The sequence below is a fragment of the Marmota monax genome, unplaced genomic scaffold, assembly GCF_021218885.2.
Source record: "Marmota monax isolate L192 unplaced genomic scaffold, Marmota_monax_Labrador192_F-V1.1 WCK01_AAM20220418_F8-fsc00001, whole genome shotgun sequence".
NCBI classification, from domain to species: domain Eukaryota; kingdom Metazoa; phylum Chordata; class Mammalia; order Rodentia; family Sciuridae; genus Marmota; species Marmota monax.
This window is the reverse complement of record NW_026693777.1, coordinates 2537519-2557946: the sequence shown is the minus strand read 5'-3', so window position 1 is coordinate 2557946 and position 20428 is coordinate 2537519. Positions and strand designations below refer to the sequence as shown.

Genomic DNA, 20428 nt, shown 5'->3' with positions numbered 1-20428 from the left:
CATATTGGTTAGAACAAACACATTTCATTCAGTGCCTTGAACTGCCACAACACCTGGGGCTTCATATTAATACCTTAAAAGTCCTTACCTTTTGACCAGTCCTCCATTTGTACTTTTGTTCTTATTTGCTCTGGCAATGTCCCTGGTTTTTACTTCAAGATTGAAGCTAAAATAAAGCCAACTCTAGATAAATAAACTTAAAACAATATATCAGAACACACCTAAACCTTACCTTTGTTTAACAGAGAATTAAAAGGATAAATGGTTTTTGAAAACATTTACAATAGGACAATTAAGTCTATTTCAACAGGTGAAATAAAATCTTTTTCTCAAAAAAAGGTTCTTTTCCTCACAGTTATATTTTCATAAATATAGTTCAAGTTAAGTTTTTTAGACATTTTTGCTGCTTTGGTTATAGAACATTTAATTTATTTAACGTTTCTCCAACTATAATTTCTTGCATCTAAAAAATTTTACTGTTTATGCTATAATTTGTGCACCAAAAATTTCAAATTTATTAATCTGAGTTTGCTATGCATATATTCATATAAAACATTTAAACTTGTAAAAGCAATTTAATCTTGTTATTGTAATTTTTAAATCAAAGAAGTCAAATCATTAAATTGTGAAATTATTGGTATTTCTCTGTTGTACTTGTTTTCATAGTAAACGTGGTAAAAGCTATGTAAGTTTCTTGTTTTGTTTTTGTCTTGCTTTAAAAGGGAATAAAATTAGATTTACCTCACAGCTAGAACCCTGCGTTCTTTAAAAAGTCCTCAAATAAAGCTGTAGTAAGCTTCTCCTTTTCCAATTTTCTCTAAATATGTTGATGTGGAGTTGGCAATCTTTTTCTAAGTTCCTCATTTACTTTTGGATTAGTTGAAAATATAGGAAGTTATTAATATCAAAGAAATATGTTCCAGTCAATGAAGCCATTTCCCTACATATTGCCCAAAAAGGTTAATAATAATTGAAGTATTTTAATAAGAGATTCATATAGCAAGACATGTAGAAAATACAGTCTTTAATAACCTCTGGAGTATTTTAAAACATGTCTTACAGGCTTTAATGTGCTTAGTAATATACTATTTAAAACCATAATTTTATCCCTCTGCAATATACAGTCACTCTTCCTCATCATTTACCCAGCTAATGAATGCCAGCAATTAGTAAAATGTAATCCCATTGCACAATCATTTTAATGCTTTTAGCACTCAGAAAAGTAAACACCAAATTAATACTGCTCAAGCCATATCAGATCCTAGTTGGAAGCAAGCAATTATAGTTCAGCTCCTCAGGTGTAATTAAATGATTGGAATGATTTAGTTCCATAAATGCAAGTTAATTCATAAGCAAGCAACAAATATACTGGGAGTAATTACAAGAAACATTGACAGTCTAAGCAGGGCAAATTCTTTTATGAGCCTGACATAGTAAAATGCTGCCCTCTCCTGGGCACATAAGTGAATACATTGGGGCCCAAAACAAAAAATCCAATGACACCTTCTTTAAAAGCCGCTCGACAAATAATATTAACTAGTATACCCATTTGATTTCATTCCATGCAGTATAAAACTATGGTAATTTGTAAATACTCCCATTAAGTTAATGCTTTTTCCAATAAAGCTCTGAGTTTCAAAACGTACTGGACAATTCCTAAACACAGACTGGAAGTGAACCTTCTAGTACCCATCTGAACTACCATTATGAATACCTATGATCTCTCAATGGCAAGGCTCAAGCCCTAATTAGACTGATATTCAATAATAACTAGCTATGTTTTCACAAGTACTAAAATTTTTATAAAAGTTTGTAAAACGAATAATTTTACTGATTTCACAGAATACTCTAAAATTAATTATTTTTAATGAACACCAATAATAAAAACAAAAACTTAAATACTGGTATAACTTCCATAATAAGCATATTTTAAAATGTAAAAAGTAATAAGCCTTGTGCAACATAAAGTGCCTGCTGGTCTCACAGCATTCTTAAGTTTTTACTTTCCTAGCCTAAAATTCAGGATGAATTTACTATTCTACTAGTCAGATGGTCCTTAACTTTTCACACAGAACTTTCAGAAGCTTATTATACTTTTAAGTAATGCTATAATCAAAAGTGTTTGTTAAAACATGTATTTCTGCCACTAAACCTAATTGGTATCATCCCTTTGCCTTTCTAAAGCATTGAACATGTTCTCTAATAAAATACTGCAATTAGCACAACAAATGTTTACTTCTTCAATAAATGCAAATGACTTGGAGAAGATAATGCTTAACACAATACCAATATCATATGAGAGGAAGAGAGCATTAAATTAATGCCCTTCTAATTTGCTTTCAAATGCATTAATATAACCATATTCTAAGTCATATCCTCTGCAAACTATAAAAATAAAATAAATCAAAATATTAAAAAATCCTGTTACTAAGTTTAAAATGTACAGCACATTTACTTTGCCCTTGATGTCAGAGTCTTATTTTTCAATTCATATCTTGTACACTGTAAGTTAATTGCTTTTGGAAAGTACTTATTATTCATGTAAAAATTAATGTGCCAATGTGTTTAAATCCTCTTAAATGAACATTCATGCATCTTTCTTCTTTAAGTACCAATGAAATCTGTCAAAAGACATCAATGCAAAATGATCTTAAAGAAAGTTCTAATAGAGATTTTTTTCTGCTAACATAAGATTTTCATATTCACCAACTTTACTTAAATTCCATTAATTTTTTAAGCTACTTTTAATAAATTCACCAAGTAAAATTTTTAGGCCCCATAGTCTGTCATTTGTGTTCCAGCTGACATTATGAATATTAATAACAGTGTTATCCTGATTAAATAGGCTTCATATGAAATCCCTGTGAATCCTATAGCTCAGACATCTCATTTTTCCAACTCTTTATGAATTTGGATTCAGACATTAAACTGGAAAAAATCTTTAAAAACAGATTTAATGGCACATTTGCATATTCTTAGGCAAAAATTAGATGTTTTAATGATTCAAACAATTAAAATACATATCCACATATTATAATAGGAATGGATTTCTGTAAACATGCAACATATTTTACATTTCTATCCTTTTAAGGACAATGGATTAAGGCTAATAAAATACTAATTCCAGTCCTTATCATAAAGATTTGATATCAAGAACTTAATTTTCAGTAAAAAAGTATATATTCACATTAAAACTAGTTAGATGACTTTGCAGCAGACAATGAGAAAAACTGGTTTGCTTAATCATTACAGATCAAATGTAAATTAATTGATTTATTATTAGTAATCTATACCAGATTCAAAAAGCAAAGTAAAATCAATTTCCAACTAAAATTTGTTTATAAGTTGTACTGGAGAAGGTTACTTAGTTTAAAAAAAAATCTATAATCAACATTACATATCACAGTAGCATCTGTTAAATCAAAATATTTTCTCTCCATCACAGATTCCTAACATCATTCTTCTAAGTTATTTTTAATTCTCAAAGGAAGTAAAATTTATTTTTCTTTCAAAAAAATAAAAAGAAATTAAGCATATTGCATATCTCCTTCTCTCTCTAGGCACATAAGAAGCGTGATATATCTGACAAAGTTTCCTATATTCTCCCATCAAAAAAATATAGATTGAAAAAATTCAAACAAACATCTCTATGCTCTAAAGTATGACTTGACACTCCTTATTTACCTGGTAATTAAAACACTTCATGAAACAAAATTTGTTCTTGGCCAATCTAAAATTTCTAATTTGTGTAAAAAATCATAAGTGATACTGTTTAAAAGTAAATAATGCCTTTTCATAAAGAAGCATTTAAAAATTGTATTTATTTGCCAAAGTAGCAGTATCAAGGATTTCTAAAACTATTTTAAAAGCCATACTTCACAAAAGCCACATTCTAGCAAAGGCTTTGGCTGGTGGCAATTTTTCTTTAAATTCCCTTAACTTAATCACAAGTCTGTGTGAGTTGCATCCAGGTATCAAACTAGAAATCACTTATAATACTGTACTGTATCCAAATGTAACTAGAAAAACTTGGAATTTATTATTTCTTAGATTGAGAAATGTTAATTATTTCTGAATTTAAACAGTCTTATTAAATGGTCAAAGGAGAGCACTGTCTTTCAGACAGCCAAATATTACTTAACACAACATATACTATATAAACTTATAGCCTACTGTTGGATTGTCTTCCAAATATATAAAAGTCTCTCAAACATTCACAGCTCTTGGCACATTCTTTCCCAAAAGGAATTCCTTTCACATAAATGTCCAACCCTGCCAGGCTCCAGAAACTGAATTTCCTTAGAGCTAAGAAAGAAAGAGAAGGTTGATGGAGAAAGAACAAGGGATAAAAGAAGTTCTGCACCATAGATAGCAAAATTGAAAATGCATATACTATTGGACTACACAGTTCCAAAACTAAAAATATTTACAAAAATATTTTTATATACAAAGATTCATTGAAGCAGTATTATTCATAAGAGCAAATACTCACTGATGCTATGTTGTCCTGGACTTTTTTCTGTTCTTCGAACACACCAAGCTTATTCTTGCCTAAGGTTTTGCACTTGTGAGTCTCTTTGCTTAGAATTGTCCCTAGATATCTAAAATATTTTTTCTCATCAATCAGGCCTTGTCCAGAAGTCCTCCTCAAAAAAGGCTTTGCACGGGGTTGTGGCTCAGTGGAAAAGTGCTTGCCTAGCATGTGTGAAGAACTGGGTTGGATCCCCAGCACTACATAGAAATAAAATAAAGGTACTGCCTCAACCTACAACTAAAATAAATAAATAAATAAGTGTGTGTGTGTGTGTACATATATGTATGTGTGTGTGTGTATGTGTGTGTATTTTAAAGACTTTGCATGGTCATCCTATCTAAAATCTCATTGCATTACATATACTACCGTCTTCATGAAATTGATTTGCTTAGGTTTTATTTCTTTGTTTTCAAGATATCTCAGGCAATTTTGTATATGAAAGTCACATGTAAACAAGACCCTTGATTTTCTTCTCTTTGTATCCCCAGAAAAATGTGTGGCACAAAGCAAGTACTCAGCATAAACTTGTCAAATGTATGGATGAACAGGTAAGGAAGAGATGGTAGATGGAAACCAGCACTAACATAAATATCCAATAGAAAACTCAACAAATAAAAAGTGGTTCAACCACATAGTAAACCTACATGGCTTATACCATAAATGCAAGAGATACATGTGCTATATATGAAAGATTCGTTCAACAAATACTTTTTAAACAGCTATATTGTATGAACGAGAAAAAGATGAGTAAGATGGAAAATATGAATAAAATTCTTATACAAAATATTCTTAGTCAAAACAATATAGGCACAAAACATGGAAAAATAAACAGAAAAAATGTTATACTTGATATACATGACTGAGCAGGCCTATTCCCCCCATACCCTAGGTTGATAAATAGGAAACTATTCCCAGTGAAGAAAGGGTTTTAAGAGTTGGGGGTAGACAGGCTGAGAAAATGAGGAAAAGAAGCATTTACCTTCATTTTGAATCTATATGTATAACTTTATTTTTTACCATGTGCCTGCATGTACTACTTTTCTTTTAATAACTAAACGTTGATAAGTTACCTAGGAGTTTAGTAGGAAAACTTGAGGATGTCATATAATGACAGAAAGCCCAAATGAATAGAAAGGAAGTGATCTTTATGACTCTCTTGAAATTGGAAAATGTATTATTTCTTCATTACCTTTTATAATTATACTTTGTTATGGTTTTTTACTTATTTGTTTAAATAGAGTGAAAAGCTCTAAATAAACTAATACACATAGCAAGAATTTTTTAGAATAGAAAAATTAAAAACGTATGAAAGGGTTTCTGAGAATTAAGCAAATTTTTTTTTTGGAACCACATTTCTTAGTTCAACTAGGGACTATTAATAGTAGTCTCAGAATTCAGGAGTTGAAAATTTTAAAAATTTATGATGGAAATAAATTATTCTACATTAAGAATATTATATCTCTGTCACAGATAATTCCTCTTTGGTATAATCTTCAGTGATCAAGAAATTATTACCAAAAAACAAAAAAATCAATCCATCTATTTCCCACCACTAAAAGTCACTGTGATAGATAATTTTGGGTGTCAACTTGAGTGCATCACCGAGTTCTCATCTGTTTGGTCAAGCATTATTCTAGGAGTGCTGTTAGCACATATCTGGATAAGCAGATCAGTGGATCAGTAGACTAGGGAAAGTAAACATCCCTCCCTACCATGAATAGGAATTTCTCCTGCCTGGTTGTCTTGTGATAGGACATTAAGTCTTTCCAGCATTAGCCTCTGGCATATTGGCTATTTGGGGGCTCAATTCTACTAGTCTTCAGTAAAAACCACACCATCAGTAATTCTGGGTCTTAGGCCTTCTGACTCGGAATGGAACATACTTTCACTCTACAGGGTCACCATCTTGCTGACTGCAAATGGGGCTTGTCAGCCTCCATAACTGCATGAACCAATTTCTGCTAAGTGTGTGTATGTGTGTGTGTATACATGCACATCTATCTCCTATTAATTTTTTTTCTCTAGATGTCTTTTAAGGACCACATTAAATTATCAAGAGAAAAATAAATTTCTGGTATTTTCAGATACTTCCACATTTTCAAAATTTGGAGGCAAAACAATATACTATTTTGAACATTACAGTAGTTTTCAATGAGAGTTGCAAATGGCACTTGAGAATGGATATGGTATGGCACAACATTCTAGTTTAAAACAAACCAACAACAAAAAAGCAAAACTTTAAAATTAGTATTATTTTCAGAGAGCTAAATAACATACTAAGATTTTATAAAATATCCTGGGATGTTTTGCCCTAAACCAAACTAAACCAAATCACTTAATCTAGCACAAAACACAATATAAAACAAAATCAGCTTATAGAATAGTTTCTGCAGGGAACAAATAGCCTGTTTTAAGATTCATACAGGTGCCAAGTTCTGATGAATGACATAGTGCCACACACAAAGACTTTTATTTCCACACAATCAACTGAAGTTCTTGGCAAATCAAAGATAAAAAAGTATTAAACCAAGTTAAATCAATCTATAATGATAACATTAAGAGCAGCCATTTGAAATCAAACAATACAACGGCTCTCAGAAAATGTCTTTCTAAAATAAATAAAAAATGATCATATAAAGTGTTTAATTCATTATATATCCTAATGCTAATAGATTTTATTTAACTATAAAAATCCACTTAAATTTCTTCTATAGTTTCTAAAGTTTAACAATAAGTATTAATAGAGACACTAAGAAATAGAGGCAAATATATAAGAGTAACTTTAATAACAGTAGTTAAACTTTCAGTTTTGAACATGTAATAACAGTTTCATAATTAATACAATCTTTAGCTATGCAATTTGCCAAGATTACCATGCTGAATTACTCCCACTAAGCAATGCTGCATAAAATTATGTACTTTATTTTAAAAACTCTAATAGTAAAGAGAGCTTGTAGGCTGTGGAATACAATGACTAGAAAACAAGTATTTCAAAATAGTGAAATAAATGTTAGGTTTATAGCTCAAATTTCTGATCCAATATTTTAAAAGTCACAACTATTACCATTCAATTTTCTGAGAAACTACAAAGCTCAAGTAATTTCTTAAATAATTCTTTTTTTTTAATAGAGAGAGAGAGAGAGAATTTTTTTTTAATATTTGTTTTTCAGTTTTTGTCGGACACAACATCTTTGTATGTGGTGCTGAGGATCGAACCCGGGCTGCACGCATGCCAGGCGAGCGCGCTACCGCTTGAGCCACATCCCCAGCCCCCAAAAATTGTTAATAAATGTTTTCATTAATGAAAAACTTTGCAATATGATCCTAGGAATGAAGCCACGATGGTGGAACAGAAGTACCCTTTGGAGAACCTTGCAGGAGACAAAAGTCAGGACAACAAAGGAGAAACTATATTCTGAGAAGAGAGAGGAAGAACTCTTGAGAACCAACAAAGAGGGGATGAAAAAAATCTAAGCAACTTGGTAAATCAAAAAAGAAACTCACAGAAAAGTTCAAAGCAATTTGCAACTTCAATCCAATCCCAACACAACAGCATAAGATAAGTAGGAAAGTGAAACAACCTTGATACTAGCAGCAGTCTGGCAGTCTTAAGTGCAGGAGAAATCCACCATTCTTAAAAGCCTTAAATCTAGGTCAGGGATTTGGAGTCTAAGAGTGACTCCTCTTGCACAACAAGGTAGTTTTAGAGAAGCAATTCCTTATGTTGCTCAGTATATATAGGGTGTTATAGTGAAGAAGAGTGATTTTGGAAAGGATCTTACTGTTAGGGACTAAACTGCTCTGGGGATCAGACAATCTTGAACAATCACAATTCAGAGTCCCCATGGACACCCTGCCACAATGATTGGATGGAAGATGGCCACATGATGCAGTCAAGACTTGGGAGAGTGTCTGAAACAAACCAGGTTCAAATAGCAGGGAACACTGTTATGATGGGATTAAGTGGAGGTTGCAGCAGTCAGTGATCCTGCTCACTGTGAGTAGAAGTTACCTGGTGACCACCACTCTAGCACAGAACCCTGTGGTTTGATTACCACCTCCCCAACCCCCACCCCTGCGCTGGCTCAGGGGCAAATCCAGGAAATGCTGCAGTTTGGATGTTTGCCAAGTTCCTAGCTGCACAGACTAGAAATCTCTAGGGCTGAATATAGGCCCCAGGTAATGGTGCATATACATCCTCAGTGACAAGGACATACAGTGATCCCAACAGAGCCTTGCTACATAAGGTACAGACTGAAAACCTCTGGAATGAGTCTACACTGCATGGCACACTTGATAATCCACCCAAACTGTCTAGAAGGAGGGCTTGCTGTGGTTCTGACATCCCCCATGCTGGGTGCACATACTAAAAACCTCCAGAGAGAATATAGCTTGGCACCATCAATATTCTCCTACAGAGAGAAACATGGGTGCAGCCTGCTTTCTGCCCCCACTTATTTGGTGTCAGCTGAGGGGAATCACAACAGTCTGAAGCTGTGACCAACCAACCCCCACAACTCCCTACCTAGCAGGTTTCAACCACATAAGACCCCCAACAAGTACAGCCAAGTACCTCCCTTAGGAGAAATTTTTCACTCACTCTTTTTGTCCATCTATTCAATTTTTATTTTATTTTTCATTTTTAAAAATTCTTTAATTTTTTCCCTCTCTTTTCTTGTCTTCTTTCTTGCTCCTCTTTTCTTTTCTCTTGCTTTACCTTTGTCTTTCTTTTTAACTCTTCTTCTGTTCTTTGTTCTTCCTTTAGTTATTTTATAACTTTTTGGTTTATTCTATATTACTTTTATGTTGTTATTGCTATTATGGGTATTATTTTTATTTGGCTCATACTTTACTTATCTGGTTTGTTTTTATGTTACTGTTGTTTGGATTCTTTCTGTGTGTTGCTGGGAACTGAACTGAACTGAACTTGGGCATATTGTGGGTATTTTGCTGCTGAGCTATTATATCCTCAGCCCATCTGAGAGAAATTAGACCTTACTCCAGCTATAACCTAGTCCTACTGAAATCTTGGTGAATCTTTTAACTTAAAGGATAGGGAAGATAAAAGCTCCCAGCCAACAACCAGGTCCCAAGTAGACATGGCTGAGGAGAGGGACCAGAAGTTCCCCTCCTACACATTCATCCCCCATAGACACAGCACAGAGAAATAACAATTGTTGTGGGCACACACCTACAAGGGACTTCAGCATTGGATACTCCCATACCCCTTCAGAATGCTTCCTGCTGACAAAAGACAAGAGGAATAAATACAGAGAAGGCATCCCTTTACCATGCTCTCTAACCACGTCTGTCCCCATTCTTGTGAAACTTGTAACCAAATTACGAAAGCTCAGTCCCTGTCCCCAATGCCAATCAATGCCAATTTAATGGTTTTGAAAAAAGGAAAAAGAAGGTGTATTGCTTTGCTAGCAAAGGAGAAACACAGGGGATTCCTGCCCCAAAGGCTGTGACTCTCCCCATCAGGAGGGACAGGGGAGTTTTAAAGAAACTCTTTAAGGGTTACATTCCAGGTGTGTTCTGTCTGGTTCCCAGGGAGCCTTGATGGCTGTTAGAATTCACTTGTTAATTTCACTTCTCAGATCCTCAGCAGGCATCACCTTCCTGTGCTAGGTGTGTTCAAGGGGAATTAATAGGGTAAGAAAAGATAATACTGTCTCCCTAATCTTGTTAGGGAGGGGGAGGTGGCAGGAGAGAGACAAAAAAAAAAAAAAAAGCTTTTTTTTTCTTTTAAATAAGACTTAGAATAATGATGGCTATATTCAGGTGAACGGATCATTGTTACAAACCTACAGAGAAGGAGGGTTCCTCAGGCTCCAACACACAGTATGGGCTGTGTTAAAATACACTAATCACAAGCAAAGAAGTGATAGGGACATTATACAATGAAGCCCATCTGAAATTATACTCAACACTACACAATAAAATGATATCCCAGAGCACACAATCAAGCAAAGTCTGCTTACTAAGAAGGGTCTCACATAAAAGTAAAGAGTCATCCACCCCCAAAGATGTGCACAACTCAATGCAGAAACAGAATGTGAAAAAAACAAGGAAACGTGACATCTCTAAAGTTCATCATAACTCTCTAGTAAGTGATTCAAAAGATATGAAAGTGGATGAAATGCCAGAAAAATAACTCAAAAGAATAATTTTTTAAAAAACTCGTTGAATTCCAAGAGATACAAATAAACCGTTAAATGAATTAAGGAAGACATTGCATGACATAAATGAACAATAAGGACGTAAGTTTTGGAAAAAAAAGACAGAAATCCTAGAAATAAAAAGCTCTGTAAGTCAGATGAAAAACTCAATTGCAAAGCCCACCAGTAAATTAGATCAAACAGAATAGTATCAGAGCTCAAAGTGAAAAACTAGCCTCTACCTCATAGCAAAGCCTGTCCAAGGAAGAGGGCGTGACCTTTGTCCTTGGAAAGACCCAGGAGCACTCCTAGGCACATACCCACCCTGCTGAGTTGTTTATCTACAAATACCAGGAGAGATCTGCTGCTCCAGGTGTCCCAGACTCAGTCAGGCTAGGTGGGGACCCATAGCAACCCCCAGCAGCCACCAATCAACATGAGACAGGGAAATACCTGGGATGCCAGATGACCCTCCCAGTAGTTGGTAGTTGATAACATGTTGGGAAACCAGGTAGTTCAGCAGTACTCCCCTCATGGCTTAAACCAATCAGTTCAAACGAATCCCCCTCTTTTACTGGCCAATCACCCTTACCCAACTTGTTCCCGCCAGTGAATGTGCTAACCATGTTTTAGAGTTGTTTTATGATTTTCCCATGGTGTGTGATGATTTGCTAAGAGATGCTATGATGTATGTGAAGTCCCTGCCTTCCCCAAAGAGTATATAAAACTGCTGCAAATGAAAAATTCCTTGTATTTTATCAGATCTTAGTGGAAATGAACTAGAAATCAAAAACAAGAGCAAGTACAGAAAAAATTCAAACACATGGAGATTGAATAGTAGACTTGTGAATGGAAAAATGGACCACTGAATAAATCAGGGAAGAAATTTAAAAATTCCTACAGTCTAATAAAAATGGAAACAGCATACCAGAACCTCTGAGGTACAGTAAAATCAACGCCAAGAAAGAAGTTTATAGGTATTAGTGCAAACAGAACTCAAAGCTTAAGAAATTGGTAAAGTTGTTACCAGTGACCTGTGGCATATGGGAAATAGGCTAGGTACATGCTGTCACCTTTAGCAAATATTTTCCTCACCAAGCTACTCAGAGGCCTGAAGCTTCCTAGTTAGGTACTGCTATTCATTTGTAATGTAAGTAATTAATTTTATCACTTGTTCAGGAGTCATAATGACATGAACCTAAAACATTTAATTTTATATTCAAAGACATTTATTTCCATTGTAGACATTTCCCACTTATAGAATTATCATATTTTTGTACATGTACAATAATTTTTGTTTTATTTATTTGTTTATTGATAGTGGAGATTGAATGGTGCTCTATCACTGAGCTACATCCTCAGCACTTTTTTACAAACACACACACACATACACACGTATATTTATATGTATTTATTGAGGTAAGATTGACGTACAATAAATTGCACATATTTGAAGTACGCAATTTTATCAAATTTTTTTTAACATTTATTTTTTAGTTGTAGGTGGACACATACCTTTATTTTATCTTTATGTGGTGCTGAGGATCTAACCCAGTGCCTCATACATGCTGGGCAAGTGCTCTACCTCTGAGCCACAACCCCAGCCCAATTTTATCAGTTTTGACATGTATATAATCAATATAGTCAATATAAAAAGCATTTCCATTTTTTAAAATTTGAAATCATGCAGACTGTGTTTCCTGCATGATTTATTACATTAGATATAAAGGACCCCACCCCCACATGTCAACTACTTCAAAATTAAATGGCACACTTATAAATATTTCACAGGACAAGGAAGAAAGCACAAGAAAAGTAAATAAAAAGTGCTTTGAACTAAGCGATAATAAAATCTTAAAATATCAGAATCTCTAGGATGAAACAGTACTCAGATGAACATTTATAACTTAAAGTACTGGTATCAGAAAGAAGCAAGATTAATAATCAAATTGTGTTCAAATCAGTAGGAAGGTAAAAATAAGAGTAGGAGCAGAAATATACTAAATAGAGAAGAAATAATACAGCTAAACATTGATAAAAACCAAACAAGTCTAATTAAGAAAAAAAAAGAATACAAAAATTAATGGAAAGGGAACTATCAAAATAACCCTACAGATGCTAAAAATATATTAAGGTAATATAACAACCGTATGCCAACATATGTGATAGCTTACATAATATGGTTTATATTAGAGAAGGAACCATGCACTGCTAAGAAAGTGTATTCAGTCCTTGAAGGATGAAATAGTCTATATATGCCTGTTAAGTCTAAGTTGTCAATTGTATTTTTTAGTTCTACAGCTTCTTTATTTAGTTTTTGTTTGGAGGATCTATTCAGTAGTAACAAAGGCATGTTAAAGTTACCCAGTATTATTGTGTTGTGGTCTATTTGATTCCTGAAATTCAGAAGGGTTTCTTTGATGTCCGTAGATTCTCCATTGTTTGGGCATGAATATTTACAATTTTTATGTCTTGTTAATTATAGCTCCCTTAAGCAGTATGAAATGGCCTCCTTTCTCCCTGCTGACTAACTTTGGCTTGAAGTTCACTTTATCTGATACAAGGATAGAAACCCCTACTTGTTTAAAAGACCCACATGAATGATATGTTTTCTGCCCATCCCTTTACCTTCAGTCTGTGGATGTCTTTGCCTATGAGGTGAGTCTCTTGAAGACAGCATATTGTTGGTCTTGTTTTTTAATCCAATCTGCCAATCTATGTCTATTGATTGATGGGTTTAAGCCATGGGTTTAAGCCAAAATTTGCTTTCAATATTATTATTCAGAAATTATTTTTCTTCCCTGTCATTTTGATTTATTTCTTGCTTGTAGTTTGAATTAGTTTCTCCTTTGAGTGAAAATTCTTCTAGTATAGTTCCTCCCTTTGTTCGTTTTTACTTTATTTTTCATTTCTTCATCATGAAATATTTTATTGAGAATATTCCGAAGTACAGATTCTCTAGCTGTAAATTCTTTCAACTTTTGTTTATCATGGAAGGTTTTTATTTCATCATCAATCCTGAAGATTAATTTTGCTGGCAGTATTCTTAGCTTGTATTCATTTTCTTTCAGTGCTTGGTATATATAATTGGGCTTGGTATATATTATTCTAAGACCTCCTTGATATGAGGGTTGAGAAATCAGCTGAGATCTGGACTGATTTCACACTAAACATTATTTGCAGTTTTTCTCTAGCAGTCTTTAAAATTCTTTGGTTATTCTGTATGTTATGCATTTTTATAATAATATGCCCTGCTGTGGGTCTGCTTTAATTCTGTATATTTGGGGCCCTATAAGCCTCCTGTATTTGATTTTCCATTAAGTTTAGGAAATGTTCTGATATTATTTCAATGAAAAGATTGTGCATTCCTTTGGTTTATATCTCTGAGACTTCATCTATCCTGATATATCTTAAATTTGGTCTTTTCAGGTTACCGCATATTTCTTAGAAGTTCTGTGCATAGTCTCTTAACATCTTTTCTCTACGGTCAACTTTGTTTTCAAGATTATATATTTTGTCTTCATCGCCTGAAATTCTGTCTTTCAAGTGAAGTAGTCTGTTGGTGATACTTTCTACTGAATTTTTAATTTGGTTTATTGATTCCTTAATTTTGAGGATCTTTGCATGATTACTTTTCAGAATCTATATTGTCGCAGTCTGGCTGGGCACAAAATAACCAAGCCGGCACAAAGCCTTGTAGGTTCAAACAGCAACTCTTTATTCCTGAACTCTCACGGGCCCTCTCCACACACTTCCCAGGAACACACTCCCTCCACAGGGCTCCATGCGCCAATTCTCCCGGAACCCCCGCGGGAACTCCATGGGAACTCCAAAGTAGTGGGCACCCGAGGCAGCCGGAGCCACCCTATTCCCAGCAGGATCTGTCCTAATCCCGGAGCAGGGTCACCTTTCAACCATTCCCTCTGGCAAAATGCCAGGTGTCATTCCGACTTAACAGTGGCTCTCAACACTATATCTCTTTATAGACCGTGATTTTTCACTCCCTGTATTTTCTTTCTGATTTCACTCCTTACATCATCCTTTACTTCATAGATCAGTTTAACTAGATACATTCTAAACAACGTCTCTGATATTTCTTCCACCATGGTGTCATTAGATTCTGTTATTGAAGTATCTTTGTTTGGGGTGATTTGCTCCTTTGATTTTTCATGTTATTTGTGGGTCTACTCATCTAGCAGTATAAATCTGAGGTAGTACAATTTCTACCTTGTGGATTTGTAGTATTCCTAAAGGTTTCCAGTACCTTACCATGTAGGGGGACACAAATAATAACAACAAATGCAAACAATATACGGTATTAAACCAAATAGTTTCTATTATGACATCAACAATGCTACTTATCACAATAACAAAAATGATATGACCAGTTATTGCCTACAATAAAAACAGCAAGTTTGCAAGAGAGTTTACAATTTCAAATGGTAGACAGAGAGAACAGAAGTGATATAGGATGTGATGATTATGAGGGATGAACAGAGAAGATAAAAGTGAAAATATTAAGGAAGAATGAAAGAGAGAACAATAGAGATTGACTGTTACCAGAAGAAAATAGAGAGGGAATCAAGAAAAACAGATAGGTAAGAGAAAATATGTGTATATAAAGTAAAAAAAAAAAAAAAAATTTTAAGAGAATTTTTTTAATATATATATTTTTTTTTAGTTTTTTTTTGGCGGACACATCATCTTTGTTTGTATGTGGTGCTGAGGATCGAACCCAGGCCACACGCATGCCAGGCGAGCGCACTACTGCTTGAGCCACATCCCCAGCCCAAATTTAAAAGTTTTTAAAATTAAAAATAAAACTCATCAAAAAGCTGATCCATGAAAAACGGTTGTCTTCAAAAAGGCTAGAAATGAGAAAAAAAATCACACATGAGTATGTACAAATATCCATGTACCATTAAGGTCACAATTAAACACAGTGGAAAAAAAGGAAAAATGAAAAAAAGAGGAGAGAAATCTATGAAAAGTTAAATAATTATTTTCTCTGGAGTTCAAAAGATTCTCAGCTTCACTTCTCAGCAGTTTTAGGTGGAGTCATTTGGAGTGTGATGTTCCACCCTCTGGATTGCTGGAGTAAGAGAGATAATCCCATAGGTGGAATTCCTGGAGGCAAGGTTTAGGCTTAGGTAGGCTCCAGGCTCTTTGCTGAATGCCAGTTAGTCTGGAAATTTTAAATCAGGGCACCTCTGGGACCCAGTAATTGGCAGTCCATACAGGAAGACTATACCCCAGAGATCTTTCCTGGTTTCGATTCACACATTGGAGGAGCCAATTCTTAGTCCCCTATGTCACCTGAGGACTCCCTGTTTCTTGATCTTGAGTTCAGTCTCCAGACTCAATCTCTCTCCTACCCACTCACTTCCAAATCCCCAGACATGTCTCTCCCAGCCAGTCCTAAAAATATCCTGATTAGAGGGGTAGGGGTAGAGCAAGGTGGGTTGCCATGACCAGCTGTCCCCTGTGTAAACCCCTCTCCATGTTTTATTTTCTCTGGCCACTTAAGCACACTCTATGTTATGCAGTGTGTGTTTACTATACCTGTATTTTGGGCCAAACTGGAGTTTTCCAGGAAGCACCTCCCTCAGCTGCCAGCCCCCATGTTGTAGCTGCAAAATGGTTCCTACCTTTGTCCTCTGCATGCTGCCTGGAGAAATGGTGGCTTCTTTTCAACACAAGGATATCGTGCAGAGCACCTTGCAGTTTAGTTGGGCAGTGTCCTTGATCTCTAAATGCTCTATACCCACATATGCCTCCAAGGCGTCCTAAAAATGGGGATTCTTTTAATTCCCTTTTCCTTCTACTTTCCTCAAGGAGGGGCCGCTCTGGCTGGTGCTTCACACCTGGCTGCATCAGTGGCTTTACTGCTGGGAATTTCTTCATTATTCTATTACATTCAACTTCCTGAGTCTCCAATCTGCTTTGAATGTCCAGTTTTAAATTCTAGTAAAGCTCCTCTTGTTTTTGTTCACCTACCTTGCTGAGAAACTGCCTGTCTGCTTTCTTGGTTTCACTCCACAGAGCAGCCAGGAAAGCAACCTCCTATATTCTGCCATCCCAATAATTTTTAAACTAACAAAGATGATGAATCTCATAAAAGAATCATAAACAGAAACACTGGTCATGACTACCCAAGTATGTCCCAAAACCCCAACATCTTTCATCATTTAACATGTGTTAAATCTATACACAAACCAGTAAATTTTAAAATTTATTGCAATGTTTTAAATAATTTTAACAGATTTATTATATATTTAATACATATATAATCATATGTATAATTGTTAAATTATTTATTAAAATAAGTCTTTATTCCAATGAAAGAAATGACTATAATCATTCACCAAGATGAAATGACAGCTTGTCATAGAACAAGTCCTGCATTTGGTTTGATTCTTTTTAAATTCTTTATTCAAGAGACTACAACTTTAAATCCTATTCTGATTGAAATAACTGAGCACTTAATGGTATGGCCCTTGATATTTTACGAACTTTGAAATACTAAGATATTTTAAAACATGCACAAGTTCAAAAGGAAATGTCTGTATGTCAACACCAAACCCTAATACTTAGCATTGTTACATGGGACTTAAGCCAATTAGTCCATGAGAATACGGAAACCAAACAGGCTTAAGGCTTAGAGTTCAACTACACAGACTCTCCCCTTCTTTAAATAACATCCAGGTATCTCTAACCACCTAAATAATGTATTGACCAAATTAGGTGCAGAGTTAACTACCTAAATTAAAAACAAAAAGTCTTATCCATAATGGAGCAAAAAATCTAACTCAGTTTTTAAGTCAATCAACTAACATAACACATTCTAAGGCTGCTTGTTAGCAGCCTTAGAAACATATGACGCAACAGATATCTCTCTCTCTCTCTCTCTCTCTCTCTCTCTCTATATATATATATATATATATATATATATATATAATTAAATCATGATCTACTACCAAAAGCAAAATACAGATTCAAGCAGTTCTCATCTAAATACCAATGACATTCTTCACAGCACTAGAAAAAAAAGTAGTCCTAAACTTCATTTGGAAGAATAAGAGGCTCAGGAAGTCAAAGCAATTTTGAGCAAGAAAAGCAATGCAGGAGACAACATAATACCCTGATCTCAAATTATACTACAGAGCTGTACTAACAAAAACAGCATGGTATTGGCATCAAAATAGAAACAAAGACCAATGGAATAGAAGACAGAGAGAGAAACTCACATACTGACAGTCATCAGATAATTGACAAAAGTGCCAAAATTGTACATTGAAGAAGATAGCTTTTTTAACAAATGACAGGTGCTGCAAAAACTAGATATCCATATGTAGAAGAATCAATAGATAGATCTTCTAAACAAACATTTAACAAAGAACCTACAGAACTAAAAAATACAATTAATAATTTAGACTTAACAGACTTATATAGAATATTTCATTCATCAATGACTGATTACTTTCTTCTAAACATGACATGAACCTTTTATACAACAGACCATAGCTTAGGCACACAAAACAACTCTTAGCAAATACAAAAAATATTCTGCATTCTATTAGATCACAATGGAATGAAGTTAGAAATCTATAATAAGATAAAACAGAGAAACTAATACCTGGAGACTAAATAATTCACTAATAAATGATGAAAGAATAGCAGAAGAAATCAGTGGTGAAATAAAAAATACTTAGAAGCAAATGAGAATAGAGATATAACATATCAAGGATCTCTGGGACAGGATGAAAAATCAGTTCTAAGAGAAAAGTTCATAGCACTGAGCTATATAGAAAGATACCAAATAAATAAATAATAATAAAAAACTTCAAACCAATAGTCTTGATGAACACAGATGCAAGAATTCTTAATAAAATACTGGCAAATCATATATAAAAACACATTAAAAAGAGAGTGTTCCATGGTCAAATAGGTTACATCCCAAGAGTCAAAAGCAAGAAAACTGAGATTAAAAGAACAATTAAAAAAAAATCAACAAAACAAAAAGTCGGTTTTTGAAAGAATTTTAAAATTTGATAGACCCTCAGCCATGCCAAACGAAAGAGAAAAAAAGAATTCAAGATTGCTTTAACAGCAGAAATCAATCAGCAATGTAATTCATCGCATAGATAGGCTTAAAGACAAGAATCACACAATTATCTCAATAGAGGCAGAAAACGCAACTGGCAAAGTACAGCACCTGCTCATGTTCAAAACACTATAAAAAAATAGAGGTAGAAGGGACATACCTCAAGATTGTAAAAGCTATATACAACAAACCTAAGGCCAACATCGTTCTAAATGGGGAAAAAAACAAAACAAAACAAAACAAAAAAAACCAAAAGCATTCCCTCTAAAAACAGAAACAAGACAGAGATGCCTACTTTCACCACTTCCGTTCAACATAGTCCTTGAAACTCCAGCTAGATCAATTAGGCAAAAGAGAAAAATTAAAGGGATACAAATAGGAAAAAAAAAAAAAAGACCTCAAATTATCTATATTTGTTATCTCCATAAATAATTCTATATTTAGATGACCCCCCTCCCGCTTCAAAAAAAAAAAAAATCTACACCAGAAAACATCCAGAACTCATAAATGAATTCAGCAAAGTAGAACGAAGCGGCTGAAAAGAGAAATTAGAAAAAACATCCCATTCACAACAGACTCAAAAAAAAAAAAACTTGGAAATGAATCTAACAAAAGAGGTGAAGGACCTCAACAATAGAAAACTAAAGAAAGAAATTGAAGAAGACCTTAGGAGATTAGAAAGACCTCCCATGTTCTTGGATGGGCATAATTAATATTGTCAAAATGGCCATACTACCAAAAGCACTATACAGATTCAATGCAATTCCCATTACAATTCCAATGACAGTCTTCACAGAACTAGAAAAGCAGTTATGAAATTGGAAAAATAAGAAACCCAGAATAGCCAAAGCAATCCTTAGTAAGAAAAGTAAAGCAGGAGACATCACAATATGGGACTTCAAATTATAATATAGAGCTACAGTAACAAAAACAGTAATGGTACCAGCACCAAACAGCAGGAGGACCAATGGAATTGAAGATAAAGAGACAAACCCACATAAATACAGTTATCTCATGCTGGGAAAACTGGAAATCCATATGTAGCAGAATGAAATTTCACTCCTATCCTCACTCTGCACAAAACTCAACTCAAAGTAGATCAAAGACCTAGGAATCAGACCAGAAATCCTGCACATACTAGAAGAAAAGGTAAGCCCAACACTCCAACATGTCAGATCTGGAACTGACTTCCTTAACAAGACTCCTAAAGCATAGAAGTAAAATTTAAAAATGAATAAAGTAAAAAGCTTCTTCATTCAAAAGAAACAATCAAGATCCTGGGGAGAGAGCCTAAAGAATGGGAAAAAACCTTTGCCACCTGTACCTCAGGTGGGACATTAATTTCCAGGATATGTAAAGAACTCAAAAACACCAACACCAAAACTACAAATAATGTAATCAGTAAATGGGCAAAGAAAGTGATAGATGCTTTTCAGAAGAAGAACATGAATGGTCAACCAATATAACATGAAATGTCCGACATTTCTAGCAATGAGAGAAATGCAAATTAAAGCCACACTGAGATTTCATCTCACTCCAGTCAGAATGGCAATTATCAAGAATGCAAGTAACAATAAATGTTGGCGAGGATGTGGGGAAAAGGGTACACTCATACATTTCTGGTGGGAC

At 34.4% G+C, this 20428-nt stretch overlaps 1 protein-coding gene across 9 annotated transcripts in view; it reads right to left on the bottom strand.

Annotated features, from left to right (window-relative positions):
- Mipol1 (mirror-image polydactyly 1) overlaps positions 1–20428 on the bottom strand; it is a 400912-nt gene that overhangs the window by 247280 nt on the left and 133204 nt on the right. The window contains exon 1 of one of the 9 annotated variants that reach the window (XM_046461030.2): positions 89–144. The exons of the other annotated variants lie outside the window; for them this stretch is intronic. The gene's annotated coding sequence lies outside the window, so the exon portion shown is untranslated. Of the gene's footprint in view, positions 1–88; positions 145–20428 lie in introns of those variants that run through there. 9 annotated transcript variants of the gene reach the window in all.